General features: G+C 43.6%; 1 protein-coding gene across 12 annotated transcripts in view; it reads right to left on the reverse strand.

Annotated features, from left to right (window-relative positions):
* LOC122410918 (nuclear receptor coactivator 2-like) overlaps window positions 1–16,225 on the reverse strand; it is a 68,835-nt gene that overhangs the window by 47,700 nt on the left and 4,910 nt on the right. The window lies entirely within an intron of this gene.

Consider the following 16,225-nt stretch of genomic DNA (forward strand, 5'->3'; position numbering starts at 1 on the left):
CGATGGGAGGAAAAAAATCCACAGAATTTGTATTTCCCGGGTTCAGAGGCTCGGAAAAGTGATGGAAACATTTGGGACGAAAGTCGAGCGAGTCGAAATGGACGCTCGTAAGTGGAGAGTGAGAAGAAACTTTGAACAAATTTCATTCCCAATGGTCCTCGATAAAGCCCAACCGCAGTCTGGAAAAGAATAAAAATATATTGACCGTTCAACCCCGAAGTGGAACTCGATCGGGACAATTATTTCGATTCGTTAATTAAGCCTCATCGAGTTACACTCGCGCTACTTTCGTGTCATCCGTTGCAGCAGCAGCAGCAGCAGCAATTGAGAGATAAGCTCGTCGAGGCGAGAGCTCAGGTGGCGAGATAGCAGGCCTTCGCCGAGGGGAACCAATTTCCGATAAGTATTGTCGGATTATCAATTCGTTTCTCTGTCCCCCTCTAGCTTCGAAAAGTGTGGACACTTCTCCTCGTTCGTACTCCACCACAAATTCCCGCCTAAAAACTCTTCGAAACTGAGAAAATCGTTAAAATAAAAACCACGTAGAGCGGTGAGGTTGAGAGAATCTCTGGCACCGATAACCTCTCGAATGACGTTTCATAGCCTCGTGCCACGAGGGCCGCGGCGCAACAATAGTTGCGCCTTCCAAGATTCTCACCACCTGCCAATCATATCATTTTACTTCATTAAAATAATGTCCCGCGTGCGTTTTTTCAAATGAAAATGAGTGAGTGACCGAATGAGACGGAGAGAAAGTATTAAAAGAGTGTACAGCAATATTCTCGAGCTGAGAGAACTAGCTAGAGAGAGAGAGAGACTGGGAGCTCGGAAAGTCGATACTACGTGGCTACGACGCTTATATGTAGAGAGCTTACGTCGAGCCCCTGAGAGAACACCCAGCATTGGTTATTTAATACGAAGAGCAAAAAGACGGAGAGAGAGAGAGAGAGAGGAAGGAGGGGGGGGGGGGGGGGGGGGTGGACGGACAGAGGACTGGACGTTCACTTGGCCGATTGGATGTACATGTTGATCGAGTAACAACACCCAATGTCGATAGAATCACTGGCATAGACGTAAACTTGGAGCTGAGCAGTGGAGCATCTTCGTGGAGAAAATAGTTTGTTATTCGCTCTTGTGTCTCGTTGAAAGAAGACGAATTTGTTAACCTTTAAAGGACGGGGATCTGGTCGAAATATCGACCACTAGCTTGGTCGGGCACTTAACATCGATAAATTTTCATCGATAATATCGATGAAAAAATTCATCGATATTATGCACAAATTTCGTGTAAAAAGAAAGGTCGATTTCAACGGAAAAATCCCCGTCCTTAAAAGGTTAATTTTATGACTCGAATCGAGTCGTTGGTCACTTCGCGTCGATGCAATCTCTTAAGGTAGCTCGCGCACGAAATATTTTATTTACCATTTCGAATTTGATGTTAATTTAAAGCGATGATATCTTTAATTGGGAAGTAAAAATCGATAGAATTGAGACACCCATAAAATACGATCCTTCGGGCATGATCCACCTTAAAACGAAACTTTTTGATCGTTTCACGGAGTCTTTGAATCGGCGAAACCGCGATTGAGCTGCGAGGAATCGCATATTTGTACTCGCATCGATCTCGAGTCGAGTGGCAATCTTTTGTTCCAAGCGTCAATTCGTGTTCCGGTCATCGTGATCATAAAAGTAATGAAAAATGGTTTTTATTTGTGGAAATTAAAATTTTTAACATCGAGATTGTAAAAATGATGAAAAATGTTTTTTTTGTGGAAATTAATGTTCGAATTTCTTTTTCTTTTCTTCTTTTTCGGGCCTCTATGATGAAAACGATTGCGCTTCGTCACACGAAAAACATGGCAGCTCGACTTTAATCGAATCGCACGATCAATTACAATCTCGATAAGCAATCGAGTGAGATAAATACAAAATTTGTGTTGCAATCTGTGAAAAAGCGAGGAATAAAAGAAAAAGGAAATCACGGGCGGTTTAGAGATTCGGGTGAACGGCTAAGTTTCGATGAACGCGCTTCCTCTCGTAACGACGCTGGTCTCGATCTTATCGAACTCGCCAGACTTCGTTCCAGATTGAAAATGAATCTCGTAACGTTTAACGGTAAGAAATTCACGAGCCGGGATCCGCGAAAGATTTTCAATCCTCCCGACGTAACACTCTCATCGCTAAAAGTCATTTTGCGCAGCTTCCTATTCCCCTCACGTAATAGCCAGAGCAACGACTCTTATCGACGACACTCTTACGTCAAAAAACAGCTTCGAATCTAACGGATTCCGGAAAATATTAGTTTTTGTCGAAATTTATTATATTCGATGATTTTTCGTTACCTCAAATTGCATGAATTTGAAGAATTCGATTTATCCGCGAATAGAAATAGTGAAATAGGCACGAATTAAAATCTCAATTGGCAATCTTACGGACGATTATTTTCTTCCATCGTTCAATATTTTCATTCGTTTTACAGCGTGAAAATAGAGTCACGTGTGAGGTGTATTAGAAATTATTTGAAACGACTCGCGCCATCGCGAGTCGTTTCGAAATAACCGGGCGATGATTATTCTCGTAATTGTGATTCCAAATGGAGGATGAGCAAATTGAAGGATTACCAAACGCAGGAGTTTTTATATCGCAGAAAATCGGCTTGAGAGTGTAAACGAGATGAATTAAAATTGGAGATTATTTGTGGCGAAAATCGGAGGTCCAAATGCCCTGAAATATTTATTTCTTCTCACGAGTTCACGAGCCGTAAATTCATAATAAACGACTCGATATCGACTCGGAGCGAAATTGTTTTCGAGGACTCGCGAGCGAGCCGATTCGGGGGGAGCGAAGCATACACAGAGGCAGAGAGAGAGAGAGAGAGAAAACACGCACGAATTTGCCGGAAGAGGCGATAGGAAAAAAGACAGGGAAGCCTCGCTCCGGCTCGCGAGGAAGCTCGAACGTGTTGTTCTCCTGACCCCGAGCAACAAACTCGGAAACTACTAATAACTGAGCCAGCCAGCAGCAAATTATTACGATTTTGATTGCGGGGCGAGCAGCTAGTCCGCAAGCAGTTGTAAAAACAAAAAATCGTCTGCGACCGAAAAGGTGGCGAGTTTTTGCGCAATTCACGGAACTCGAGTAAAACCTTTTTTCACTCTACTTTTTTCCAAGCATCTTTGTATTGTGTTCTTTCTCTTATTTTTTCTCGAGAAACCTTCACGAATACCTGCTGCTGTTGGTGCTGCTGCTGCTGCTGCTGCTGCTCGACAAAAATGGGAAACGATCTTCCTCCGGCTCGATTCGTATTTGTAGATCCGTGGAACGAACCGACCTGCCTGCCTGCTGTTCAATTCGAAAAATCGACGATCGAAACTCAGCTGAAAACTCACCGTACTGATCGTAACGGTTTTTACGGGCGGGCTCGGTGATTTTTAATCGCTCGTTTATTGAGTGAACATTTTATTAGAAAATAGAGTGTTACAACTTTTTTTGAAAATTGTTTTAAAATAATCCTGACAATCGTAATAAACCAGTAGAATTTTTATTTCAATTTTATAAGATCGAAAACTGTCTTGAAAACTATTTTTTATTTATGATTTTCAATTTTCGCGCGGAAACGCTAGACGCCATGTTGTTTCGGTTTGTGACGTCACTCCGTTAGCAAACGATACAATTGCGGAAGACGCAAGTAATAAGATTTGTGTAAAAATGCCACAAAAATTATTGTGGATTCATCGCCACCATCAACATATTTATCATTGGTAGATTTGTACTTTCTGCTTTCACAAAATCGTTTTCCACAATGCAATTTTAATCAAATGAATGATAAAAGTTCACAAACGTGCGTAATAACTTGTAAAATTTTAGACATTTGAAAAAAAGATGAAAAAAGACGATTTTTAAAATTGAATTATAAAATTTACACTGCATTTTTGTGAATAAATATTGACGTTTCTCGTTTACTTTTTACGAAATCTATGTCATAATCATGCATTTTTATATGTTTTTTTACATGCTGTGAAATATCGTATTGTCTCGAAAAATGGACAAAATTATCGATTTTTATTCTACTTCCATCGATGGAATATCGTGGTTGTTTTGTTGGGTGTTCATAATTGAATCGAGCTCGAGTCTCATTATTTCGAATCTCGTCGAAGTGGGGGAAAAAAAGGAAATTTCGATTGCGTCGATTAAAGTTTTCGTACGATCGATTAAGGAAATCGAGCATGTGAAAATTTCCATTAAATTCGTACTGTAAAAACGTAATTTCGTTTTCTAAACATGCGAATATCGTGCAGAGAAAAAAAGGCGTAATAACGCTGACGGTTTCGAAAGAAGTCAATAAAATGTGAAGTTTTATTTGCCCGGTTGTTTGACACGGGAGTCAAACTCGATTTTCGTTATTTTAAATCTTTATGGTCGGAGCGAAAAAGCGGAGGGATGAAGCGTGAGCGATTACGTACGATATTGTTGAGAATAATTCTCGTGACATCCGTCTCGACCTCGTGAGTTCGCAGCATTATCGCGATAATTCGCGAGCATCGTGCGCTTAACGAGGCACCGGCGACTAATTAAATTATATCCACTCGGACATTCAAACAAAAGTGAAAAAAATCGAGAGAAAAAAGGGGTTTTAACGTGGACAAATTTCCGCAGGAGCAAGCCTCGTCGGATCAAAATTTCGCAAGCGTTTGAGTCTTTTTTTCCGGTACACGTATTACGCGATGTTAATTCCTTTCACGTGCTTTAACAAGATTCTTCGCAATTAGCATCTTCTTCCTGTTCTCATAACGCGATTCTCCGCTCCGTGTACAAACGCCTCGAAAAAAATGACTGACCTAGCACAAGCCGCGCTCTCTCGAAGCGTCGCAAATAATTGGCAAAGTCACTATTTTCTGTTGTTTTTCTTTGTTCGAAAAACGACGAAAGCACTCGTTCAAACGTGATCGTGAATACCGACGTAGCTACTGCCTCAGCAAAAGTTTTTTTCCACCACGAAATTCTCATTTCATGAGAATTCATTTTTATCTTAAACTTTTCCACATCAATAAAAACTTTTCCTGCACAATTTCCGAACGATCCGACGTCAGAAAAATACAAACTTTTTGGATCGATCGAGGAGAAAAAACGCGAAAAAACGAGCTCCGTGCGAAACGATTCCGACACTCGCGAGACCCCTAACCTCACTTCGAACGCTCGTTCGAAACACAGAGAGCGGAACGAACCGTCACGTGATCGAGGCAGCGCCATCTCTCGGATTCTCGGTGCAACGCTGTAAACAAGGGACTGGATCGCAGCTCTGAGGTCTCATAACCACACTGCGAATGTTGCGACCGTTGCGACGTTGTCAAATCTCGTTCACAAGTACGTTTTTAGTCCATCATAATTCTACTGAATTTCATGAAATCGAATTGGACAGTATTTCCGTAAATACATTTATACAAAAAAGTAATTTGTTCACAGTTTTTAAGTGAAAATACAATTCGAATAATTATGTGCTCGACACATCGCTCGAGCTTTGAGGGACAGAGCGAGCCACACGAGCTCTCCTGCGCACGCACGAACACATACGCAGGGCAACCTCCTGCAACGATATTTATTTATTTCAGGGGACAGCAAACCGGGAATGGTCGACGTTGACCGTGATCGAGTATCGCGAACCGCTAAACCGTGCGTGCACACGCCCTACCAGTTCCTGCTATACAGGTATTTCACACATATAAATATACAGACGGCAGGCCTCAGTTTCTGCTGCGTTGGATCGAAAAAATCATTTGGAGTGCTGACTGAACGTATTGGGAAAGAGAACGAGCTGTGAATGTCCTATTCCGAAGCCTTCTGCATTTTTAAAATTGTTTCTAACCACGATCTAAGCGATCATCCATCATTTTAATGACTTTCGTCTCGACAAAATTTCGAAATGATTTTGTAAAAATCAGCAAATTCCAGCATTTTCACGACCTCATTGAAAATTTCCATCCGATAAAGTTTCGGAAGAAAAAAAATCGTTTTCGTTCAGTTTTGAAAGATTTATTTCGAGGAAGCGATTTTCCGAGTATATTAATGAAAGTCTAACGTTTATTGCGGCAGAGTTTTGACAGCTCTCGAAGTGCGGCTTCGAATAAAACGTTTTTCAGTAGCTTTGACGATGCGAGGAGAATTATCGCGAGTCCTTTGCAGCGACAGTAAACGTATACGAGCGACTGCAGTCCCAGACATTCGCTGCTGCGCTGCCTCATATTTTTTGCCTCCTTTTTTTTCTTCTATTTCTAGAGAACGTCACCTCTCGCGCACGTAACGTACATCATTGTCCGCATACGAGTGAGTCTCTGCTTCGTAACAATGATCAATGAAAATTACGTACGAAGAATTAGTACGTAACGTTTGTGCAGACGCATAGTAGAATATCACAAAAGGCCGAGCCTCGTTTGCAGTAACGGGATTCATCGTTTTTCTCATGATCTCGCAGGTCAATGTTACACAGACGATAGAAAAAGCAAACCGCTTTGAAACCTGCAGACGTTCTCACATCATTTACTTCGTTTTTTTTACTTTCAAAACTCTTCCAAATCCGAGACAAATATTTAAGTTTATCTTCAAACGTCATTCATTTCATTTCAAGTGACATTGAACGAAAAACCATTCACTAAAAAAACCCAGCAAATTGCTTTATTCTGAATTCAAATAAATTTCGCCTCCCGATTCCAAGTGTGAAAAAATCTTCTTTCCTTCCCAGCCAAATTTTCATCGAATCCGAAATGATGGAAACGAAGCAAAAATCGGATAAAAACACGCGAACAGCTTTGAAGAGCTTGCATAGACTTTTGGATGAACGAAACGGTACGAGAAATGACGACGTCACCGAACGAGACGCATATGGAGATGAAAACCGTAATGTCGGAGATAGAGAAGACGGTGGAAGACAGAGAAAGGCCCGTGCATTGATTCATCACAATTTTAAAAGTGTACGAAAGAGTGTACATTCGGTAATGATGTTACAGAGAGACTGTCGAGAGTAATATTAGAGAGCGGCTGGTTGGAAACAAAGTGGAAGTAATTGCATCACCGAGTCGGGATAAAAGTGCGTTGTTGAAGTTTCGGGAGGTGTTAAGGGGGCTCGAAAACTCGCGGATGTTAATACGCCTCCAAATCTGCATGTTAATACGAATTGTCAAAGTAAAAGTTCAGCCTACGTGACGCGATAATAACGCATTGTCTACACCTCTGAAAAATAAAAGATGCGCCTCCCCCCGAGCCACTCCCATTTATCAGTCGAAAGAGGCAGAATAAAAAAAGTGGGGAAAGAGAGAAAAAACGAAATGAAAGAGGAAGAAAAAAAATGGCAAGGATCCGACGAAAGAGGGGAAAAAAGGCATCGAGAATATTCCGACGAAGAGGGCTCCGATCTCGTCGCGGGCACACAAACTCTCGGGCGCGCTTCGTCGTCACGTCCCATTAGAAATTCATAAAAGTCTTAATTCGACGGAGTATAATGTCACAAATTTATGCATTACTCGAGACACGAGCGCCGAACGGGAGAAGAGGCGAGGCGGCGGCGGCGCACCACGAAAAAATAAGCCTGAATCGAATTTCCAAACTTTTTCTCTTTCATGTCCGAATCCCTTTCGCTTTTGACGAGATGCCTATTTATTTAAGGGGAGTTACAACCAACTTATTTTTCGACGCCGCCGCATTAACGGATCAGGCTACTTATTTCTCGACTCTCAACATTTTTCTTCGTTCTAATTAGAAATTTTAATTGGAAAATCGAGCTTCGTATATAGCTCGCGAACGAAGGAGCTTTCGATCGTTAAATTGAGCATCGAACTTGACGCAAATTACATTTCACCGCCGCGACCCCCCTTATTTATGCGCTCGAGAGCTTTCATTATTTTTCTACCTCCCTCTCAAAAACATTAACAAACTTCCTCTTAATTATTCATCAATGAATTTGATCGAAGGCTTTTTAACGACGTTTCCGAGAAAACTGCCAACTCGAAATATCGACGCTCCACTTGCGAATGAAATTATTCAACGAATCCCCCCCCCCCGAAACGTTGATTCGACACAAAATTTCATTAAGAACCAACCATCCGCGCAGGCAAAACTCAATCAAACTGAAGCTAATCTGTCCTTTCTTCGAGCCTCGCTCAAAATTTTAGTGCGGCGTTCGAACGACGAGCGATCGAGCAACGATTTGGTCGATCGAATTATCGCCAAATTCTCGAATAAATGAGAAAGCAATTGAGACGAATTTGAGGAGATGAAAAGTGTGGTGCGAACGATAAATATACGCGCTCCGGCAGCGGTTCGAGCTCGTGTGAGCGAGTCGCTTTTTTCGCGTCATTATTCCACGCGATTGATAGAAAGCTTTGTCCGCACTCTTCGCGCTTCGTTATTATTTTTCGTCGCTTTTTGTGGAGTCACGGGCGGGAAGGGGATCCCGCGCGCGGGAAGATGCAAAATGGATTAATAATTGTAGAGCCCCCGAAGGCGGCGCGGGGCAGAGAACTTGGAAAAGTCTTAATGACACGTGTTTGTATAATTATCTTAATTAACGTGTGGTCCTCGCGTGACGGATGTCATCCGGAAATCCGTTCGTCTCTCTCTTTCTCTCTCCTTTTCTTGCGCGTCCCGGCCGGAGAACTCTCGTTAGTTTTCTCGCGGTGCAAAGGGAGCCTCCGATAAATGGGCTGTGTGCGCTGGCGAGCCTCGTGTGTGTACCTACGCTCGCTGCGCGCTCTTGCATTTATTCGTAAACATACGATTCGACTTTGTGGCATGGGAAAACGCGCAGCACTTGCGGGGAGGATTAAAATACAAACGCGTGGGAGGTGCGCTCGCCCCTGGAACGTGCATTTTTTAAGGCTCATGAAATTGAATTCGGTCGCGTGGATTATTTTCTTTCGTTTAACTAATCACGAGCATTCCATTCGCCCAATTATTCCGAGTCTTTTTGCACGCCCGGGAACACTCGTAAGGTTCGCTTGGAAACATTACTTTTTGAGTCCCCCACTCTCGCTCGTGGGGGAACCCGAAAAAAAAAATAATTGACTTTTAAATGCATTTCTTTGTAGCGTTTTAATCAGCTGTTACTCAATCCATTTGTACCAAGAATCTCGGCTGCTCGGAGGAAGCATGAGAGTAAATTCCTTTGTGCGCAGCTTCGTGTAACACGATCGGCAGTGCCCTGAACGACGTTACATCGCCGACGATAAGAAGCGAGCTCTTGTAATCCTCGTCGCATCGTTTCCTCTCCGCACTTCGCGCTCTTTCACCGAGCATACTTTGCGCTCGCTCATTTCCAGTGAATATGAGCAACAATTATTTGGACAAAATTCCGAGGAAGAACCAAAAATTCCTTGCAAACGAAATGGGGATTCAGACCAAATTGCTCGTCCCTCAAAACTTCTGAATCGAAAAAATCGTTTTCATTCCAACACCCGAGCCCTTTGCTTTTCCACAAGATAAAAATCCCCGAGAGCTTGCGCCGCTATTTTACTCCCCGAAATATTAAGAAATCGAGCCTTTCGAGTGAATTTTCTTTTCCACTCTCGTTCGTACGAGATGAAAACTCAGCCTCGAAGTGCCCCAAGTGTCAAAGTCCTGGGAAAAACTGTACGACAGCGAAGCCGAGCTCGAGGCGATTTTTTCCTCCCCTCCCTCGTCGCTCTTCCCTCTATTCGCGTATATAAACGCACGGATAAGTGAATACGAGCGTATATCTACGTAAAAGAATAAATTTCATGTATTACGACGCCCGCGGAGTCCGTTCAGTGGGTTACCTTCTCATTATACAACGACAACAACGAGATTACCTAAATTATTCAACTTTCTCCACATGCACGAGGCGACGAGCGTTCGGTGAGGCGGTCACGAACGCTCCTTTATCTCCCCCCCCCTCTCCCCCCCCCCCCACGTTTAGCGACAACGCGTTTTTCTCGAGTTCCACAAAGCCGTTTCGACGAAGGGGAGGCTGCATCGATTACGAGCTCGGAAGATGCTCGGAAAGTGTGCGATTCGCCAGGCAGTCTCGATAACGCGCCCGTATTTACCAAGCATCGACATAAAACACACGCTCGTACGCACCTCCGTGCATACACGTCGACGGACCTCGCGTGTGTCGCCCCGTGCTTCTGTGTGTACACAGCGAGCTTACCCACCGTGACGTCTCTCGACAAAAGCCTCGCGAAGCCTAAGAAAGGGACGGCGACGACGAGGGCGATACAAAGCCAACATGAAAGAGGACAAAGTGGGGAAGGGGCGGGACACACTCGCCAGAGATTCGGAGATAGACGGGCACCGAGATAACGAACGAGATGGACGTAATGCTGTGTATGGCCAACAAATTGTGGCTCGCTCAATTACTCCCGAGGCTTTCCCTTCCTCCCTTTTCCTCATTCCTTTTCACACAAAACCAGCGAAGATCGAAAATTTATGTGGAAAAATGGCTTTTCATGGACCCTCAAATTTTCATGTTGATCAATTTTATGCTGATGAAAAAAGGATTGGAGGACGTTCATCTGGTGGCGCAGTCGGTCCGGTGGGTTTGGCTACGCCGCGACCTCGTAACCTGGACAGCTCTCATTGAGAGAATTTTTCACGCGCGTTCCACGCCCGTAAACAGTGTTCGAACGTTCAGCGTTATTAAAACATCCGAGAAATGTCTAAAAAAACAAGTTTTTATTAATCACATCATTATTTTCTGACCCCTGCTTCAAATGTTATTGCAAGTCCCTAGTGCGAGTTGCGTCCGTCGGAAAACGCAGTCTCCTATTTCAAAAAGCGCGCGCGGTTGCACAATTGCCAACGTGAGAGTAACATATGGGTTAATCTCTTCGGATAATCACCATTTTTCGAGAAAAAAATCATTAATTGCAAACGTTATGAGTTTAGTATCGAATGGATTTTACGAAGCTGGAGACATATTCTTCACATATTTTTCTATCACTTATGGAAGCTTGTGCAGAGACTGTTCGTCAATGCCTGCAAACTTCGTGTACAAAGACGGGAAAAAAGCACTGAAACCTGTGAGAAAACGTGCTCATTTGGAGATTGCGTTATAATTTTTTTTTTTTTTCACGAACCAAGTATTCGCGAGCGATGAAATTTTGACAGGACATTTTTTAAAAATTTTATGGATCGAAATCTCTTTGCGGATTCGATTACCGGATGAACTTCCTTGATAATGTGTTGGAATTTATGAAATTTTAGTTAAACTCGAACACGTAATAGTCGATATAATAAAACCGATTTGGTTGATGCAACTGCGTAGTCCCATCAGTGAATAACTTCATATTTTTTCAACCCAATCGCATTTCGATTGACGAATGTGATTGGGTTGTTCATTTAACTCACCGAATGAAATGTCACGAATATTTTGTTGGGTCAATAAAACGTGGATGGAAATAAAAAAAATTCGTTGTTTCCCAATCAATCAAATTGGCGAGTTGAAACGGCTCAATTTTTTTTGTTAATTTATCTTTTTTCAATTATAATTAATATTTTTTTTTTCAGTTCAACATATTCTTAACTGCTCCCGTGATTTTATAGTTGAAGAGAGGATTCTTAGTGTTTTTGGTAACAGTTGGAAACGTTGTCGATTCGGTGAACAGTTTCGGAGCGAACGATTTTCTTTTTAACGTACTTCCGAAATTTCGACTCTCGTATGCGAGGTTTCTCGACGCACGGTGCGTTGGGAAACATTGACATTAGTAGCTGAGAGTTTTCATGGTGAAAAGCGACATCGGAACGGCAGAAGGGGGGGGGGGGGGGGGGGAAATTCGCTGCGAGGCTCATTCTTACATTTTGTTCCACTCCGATTGAGAAACCTCTTGAGAGTGTTGGAAGTGAGAATTATTTCGAGGCTGTGTCGAGAGAACCGTGCGCCGTCGGTGATTTTCGATGCGCTATTGAGTAAGTTTAAAGCGAGTTGAAATAATTGAGAATTTGGTCGATTCCGGCGTTGAATCGTTGAGTGAATCGGCCCGCGAAGAGGCACCGGGCGCGCTCCGACGATGATTGAGCAACTTTGAGGCTTGGGCATGGAAGCGTTTCGACGGTAGTGGGCCCAGAAAAAGTGACGTTTCTCCACACTTCCGACGTTTTTGAAAACTGCCCTTCCAGCAGTTTCGTTCCCAGGTTTTGACACGAGTTTTCCGTATAGCAATAGGGTATTTTTCACCGTGCGTAAAAAAATATATAAAAATGCATGACTATGATATAGATTTCGTAAAAAGTAAACGAGAAACGTCAATATTTATTCGCAAAAATGCAATGTAAATTTTTTATAATTCAATTTTAAAAATCGTCTTTTCTCATCTCTTTTTCAAATGTCTAAAATTTTACAAGTTATTACGCACGTTTGTGGACTTTTATCATTCATTTGATTAAAGTCGCATCGTGGAAAACGATTTTGTGAAAGCAGAAAGTACAAATCTACCAATGATAAATATGTCGATGGTGGCGATGAATCCACAATAATTTTTGTGGCATTTTTACACAAATCTTATTACTTGCGTCTTTCGCAATTGTATCGTTTGCTAACGGAGTGACGTCACAAACCGAAACAACATGGCGTCTAGCGTTTCCGCGCGAAAATTGAAAATCACAAATAAAAAATAGTTTTCAAGACAGTTTTCGGTTTTATAAAATTGAAATAAAAATTCCACTGGTTTATTACGATCTCAGGATTATTTTAAAAGAGTTTAAAAAAAAAAGTGTAATACCCTATCGACTGCGATTGTATCCACAGCTAATGATCCCCCGGAATAATTCATTGAGCACAGTTCGATTGGCGAGGACTCGGCGAGCGAGATTCGCCGGGCTGACACGCACGCGTGCAATTCGATACGGAAATTCTCGGAATAATTGCATGAAATATTGAACGACTCTCAACGGGGGAAAGCTCCCAAGGAGCTGTCCAATTTTGCGCCCGATCGAATTCGAATGCTCGCCTCAGAATGGGCGAACTTCGAAAACTACAAAAAAACTGTCAACAGTGGAAGGTTTGTGGAAAAAAAAGAAACTGCAGCGAGCACTGATATAATCGTAATAAAATGAGAAGCGCGTTGAGAGCCGCTCGATAAATAAATAATGCCGAACGGAACGGTAAACGCATGGGAAATATAATTGGAGGCGAGTGGCCCACTGAACAGACTTTGGCTCATATCGATTTCTGAGAATCTTTGGACTTTGGGACGCTCGCCGCATATGCGCGCGCGAGAGCGTTTCTCGTGCGTTGGGGCAACGACCATCGCCGCGCGCGTACCGGCCGAATTTTCTACAAAAGCCTTCGTTTCGTTGCTCTCTTCGAATTTTTTCTACCGAGTTCATCGAACGAGAGAGAGAGAACGTTCGATGAAATAAAAACGAGAGTATGGAAGCAGCTCGATTTTCGCTACGAGGGAACGATAACAAATGAGCCGAACAGGAGGCACCGCTGCCGCCGTCACCTCGGGAGCGAAAATCGTGCGCGTCGAGGAAACGGCCAGCGAGGGAAGAGCACTTGAAACGAGATACTTGTGCCGCAATCTCAACCTGGCAACGCCGCGACTCTCGACGCACTCGCTTCGACTCCGGGGGCCACGTGACTCCTTCCTCGTTTTAAATTAACGTATGAAAACATCACCGCCGAGGAAAAACGCGCGCGAATCCATTTTTTGCCAACCCAATCGCACCGGGGCGCCGAAGATCCGCGACGAGTGCAATCTCGAGCTTCATTCCTGTCAAACGAATTTCCGCTTTCCCAGCGACCCGAGAGTTCGATCCGCAGTCACTGATCAGTTTCCGTCGTGATTTCAAAGAGGAAGGCTTCGTGCGTGCAGCGACGCGCGCACGGGGAGAAAAAAAATCGTTGAAAAACTGCGAAAAAATGATGTTTCGAGGAAAAATAAAACTTTCAACGGAAACTGAAAAGTTGGGGGGGGGGGGGGGGGGGGGGGGCGTTTTCGAACGAAAGCGTTTGGTCGCGAGCGAGAAAATTCAGCGCCTTTCCGCCCACCGCGTTATTGAGTAATTATGAAAATTCGGCTGCGAAACAAATCAAGTTTCGTCACGGGCGGCGTAGAAAGTTTCGGTAATCAGCTGCGACGTTGTGTCTTTTTTCGTAACTTTGCTTTTAACGTGTAATGATCGTTGACAAGGATGAGGAAGGATCGGCGCGGCGGGGGGAGTCGACACACACATGCATCGCTCCGGCGAGATTGTCTCGAGCAGCACGCGCGCGTAACTCTTTAAAATAAACTCGATACAGTCTCTTCGAACGGTTCGGAGAGAGGTGGCCGCTCAGTCATCGCGAGTCGAGGCAAAGAAACGCGTGCACGAAAAAACCCGGGGAAGGGAGGAGGATTGGCGGGGCGGAGAGAGTCGACGACGAAAGAATATTGCGTGGGGGACGAAACGGTTGAGGCGACGACGAGAATTCGGGGAAAAAAAGAAAAGGCGATTGCGGTCGTTTAATGCAACGCTAAAAGTCGTGTTTCGAGATATTATTTTTCATCGGATTCCACCAGTTTGCGCGGGGCAGCATCGTTCTTTTATGGGAAGCAAAAATAATTCGAGGAAACCTCGAAAAAAAACTCGTTCCATTTCCCCTCGGAGATTTCACCTCGCGTTTTCTTCACTCGACCTTCGTAACCTTCATTTTCTCCTACGAATAATACGATTGCTCAGCAAGACACGATTCCTTCACGGACGGAATATCCACGGCTTTCAGCGTCGTGGATTTTCGCTGCTCGCTGGTGCCACACGCGCCCGGAGCCAGGGTTGCGGGCAACGAAGCAGAGAGCACGACCACACTTCTCTCTCTCTCTCTCTCTCTCGCTCTGCCGCTCGCCCGGCGGCGCCATCTTTCTTTCGTCTCCCTCTCTCTCGCTCACTCGGGATCCGGGCCAAGGCCCCCCCTCCACTCTCGGTCTCTTGCAGGCGGTTGTGAGATTTAAACGCAGGAAATCAGCTGGTTGTGTGAGAGGAGACAATCCACCGGACCGCGATCTTTCACTCTCGGATATGAGCAGACGAAAGCGAGCCGGAATCGGTGGCATCAAGAGGGGGTTCAAAAATTCGTTCGCCTCGATATTTGTCCAGGGGAAAAAATGGTCTCGGAGGCAGCGAGAATTTCGATCGCGTTCGAGTCCGCTCGAGATTCCAGCAAAATTGAGCGACGCAATGAAACGCGAATTTCCCTCGGTAAATAAAAACAATGAAAATAAATAATTGCGGAGAGTTCGAATCAGAAAGAATCCAAAGATGAAACGTCGGTCGAAAGGAAAATGAACGATTGTAAAATAAAAGCTGATAAATAAACTTTTGGTAGTTTGAACTCTGGCGAAAAAGCGGGAAAGGCTTTTCGTGCCCCGGGAAGCACGAGAGTCGTTGGTGCATGCTGGAATAAAAATATGACGGTCAATTGCCTCTCGCAGATGTCTGCATCTGGTTCAATGTTCCTTCTCCGTTTTTTTCGCTCCTTTTTTCTCGTGTACGCGCGCGAACGATCCATCGACCGGCGGTTATTTGCAACGACCAAATGAAAGAAGCAGCAATGAAAAAAAAAAATATAAAAAAAAAACGATGGAAAAAGTGAAGCAAAAGGAGGAGGAGGAGAGAAGAAGGAGAAGAATGAGAAGAAAAACAACCATTCACAGCGTCATGCCGTGTTGTGTTTTCACCGTCGAATAACAAAAGAGGAGAGCGAGAACGTCGCAATTTGAAAAACAATAAATTTAAGAAAAGGCGAACTCGTACCGATCCCCCTTTTCTAATGAATATACAATTCCGAGAGGCTGCGTTCCCTGGAAAATCTCAGAGGGCTCTCAATCCCCCCTGTCTTTGTACGCCCAAAAAAATCTCTGTATATAAACTTAAATTTTATTCTCTCGTTCCGTGACTCCGCGCAACGGTTCAATACCTCAAGAATCAAGGGCAACGTATCTCTGCCTTTTTTCTCCGGGAATCGTCAACACTTCGCCAACATAAATTCAATCACGCGCCATTTTTTGTTCCCTCGCCATTAAGGATATATTGCACAGGCGATACAATGTTGCCATGCTAAACCATGCTAAAAACATAAAAAAATTCAAAATGATCAGAATTTTATAAAATTTGGTGAACATATTCTTTAGTGCCAAATTTGACAATACAAATTTTTTAAGATTTTTCTTCTGTACAGTTATCGAGTAATTGATCACTAAAGTTCACGTGTATAAGCATAGCGTTTCCATATATA

The sequence above is a fragment of the Venturia canescens genome, chromosome 5 (assembly GCF_019457755.1).
Source record: "Venturia canescens isolate UGA chromosome 5, ASM1945775v1, whole genome shotgun sequence".
Lineage (NCBI taxonomy): Eukaryota > Metazoa > Arthropoda > Insecta > Hymenoptera > Ichneumonidae > Venturia > Venturia canescens.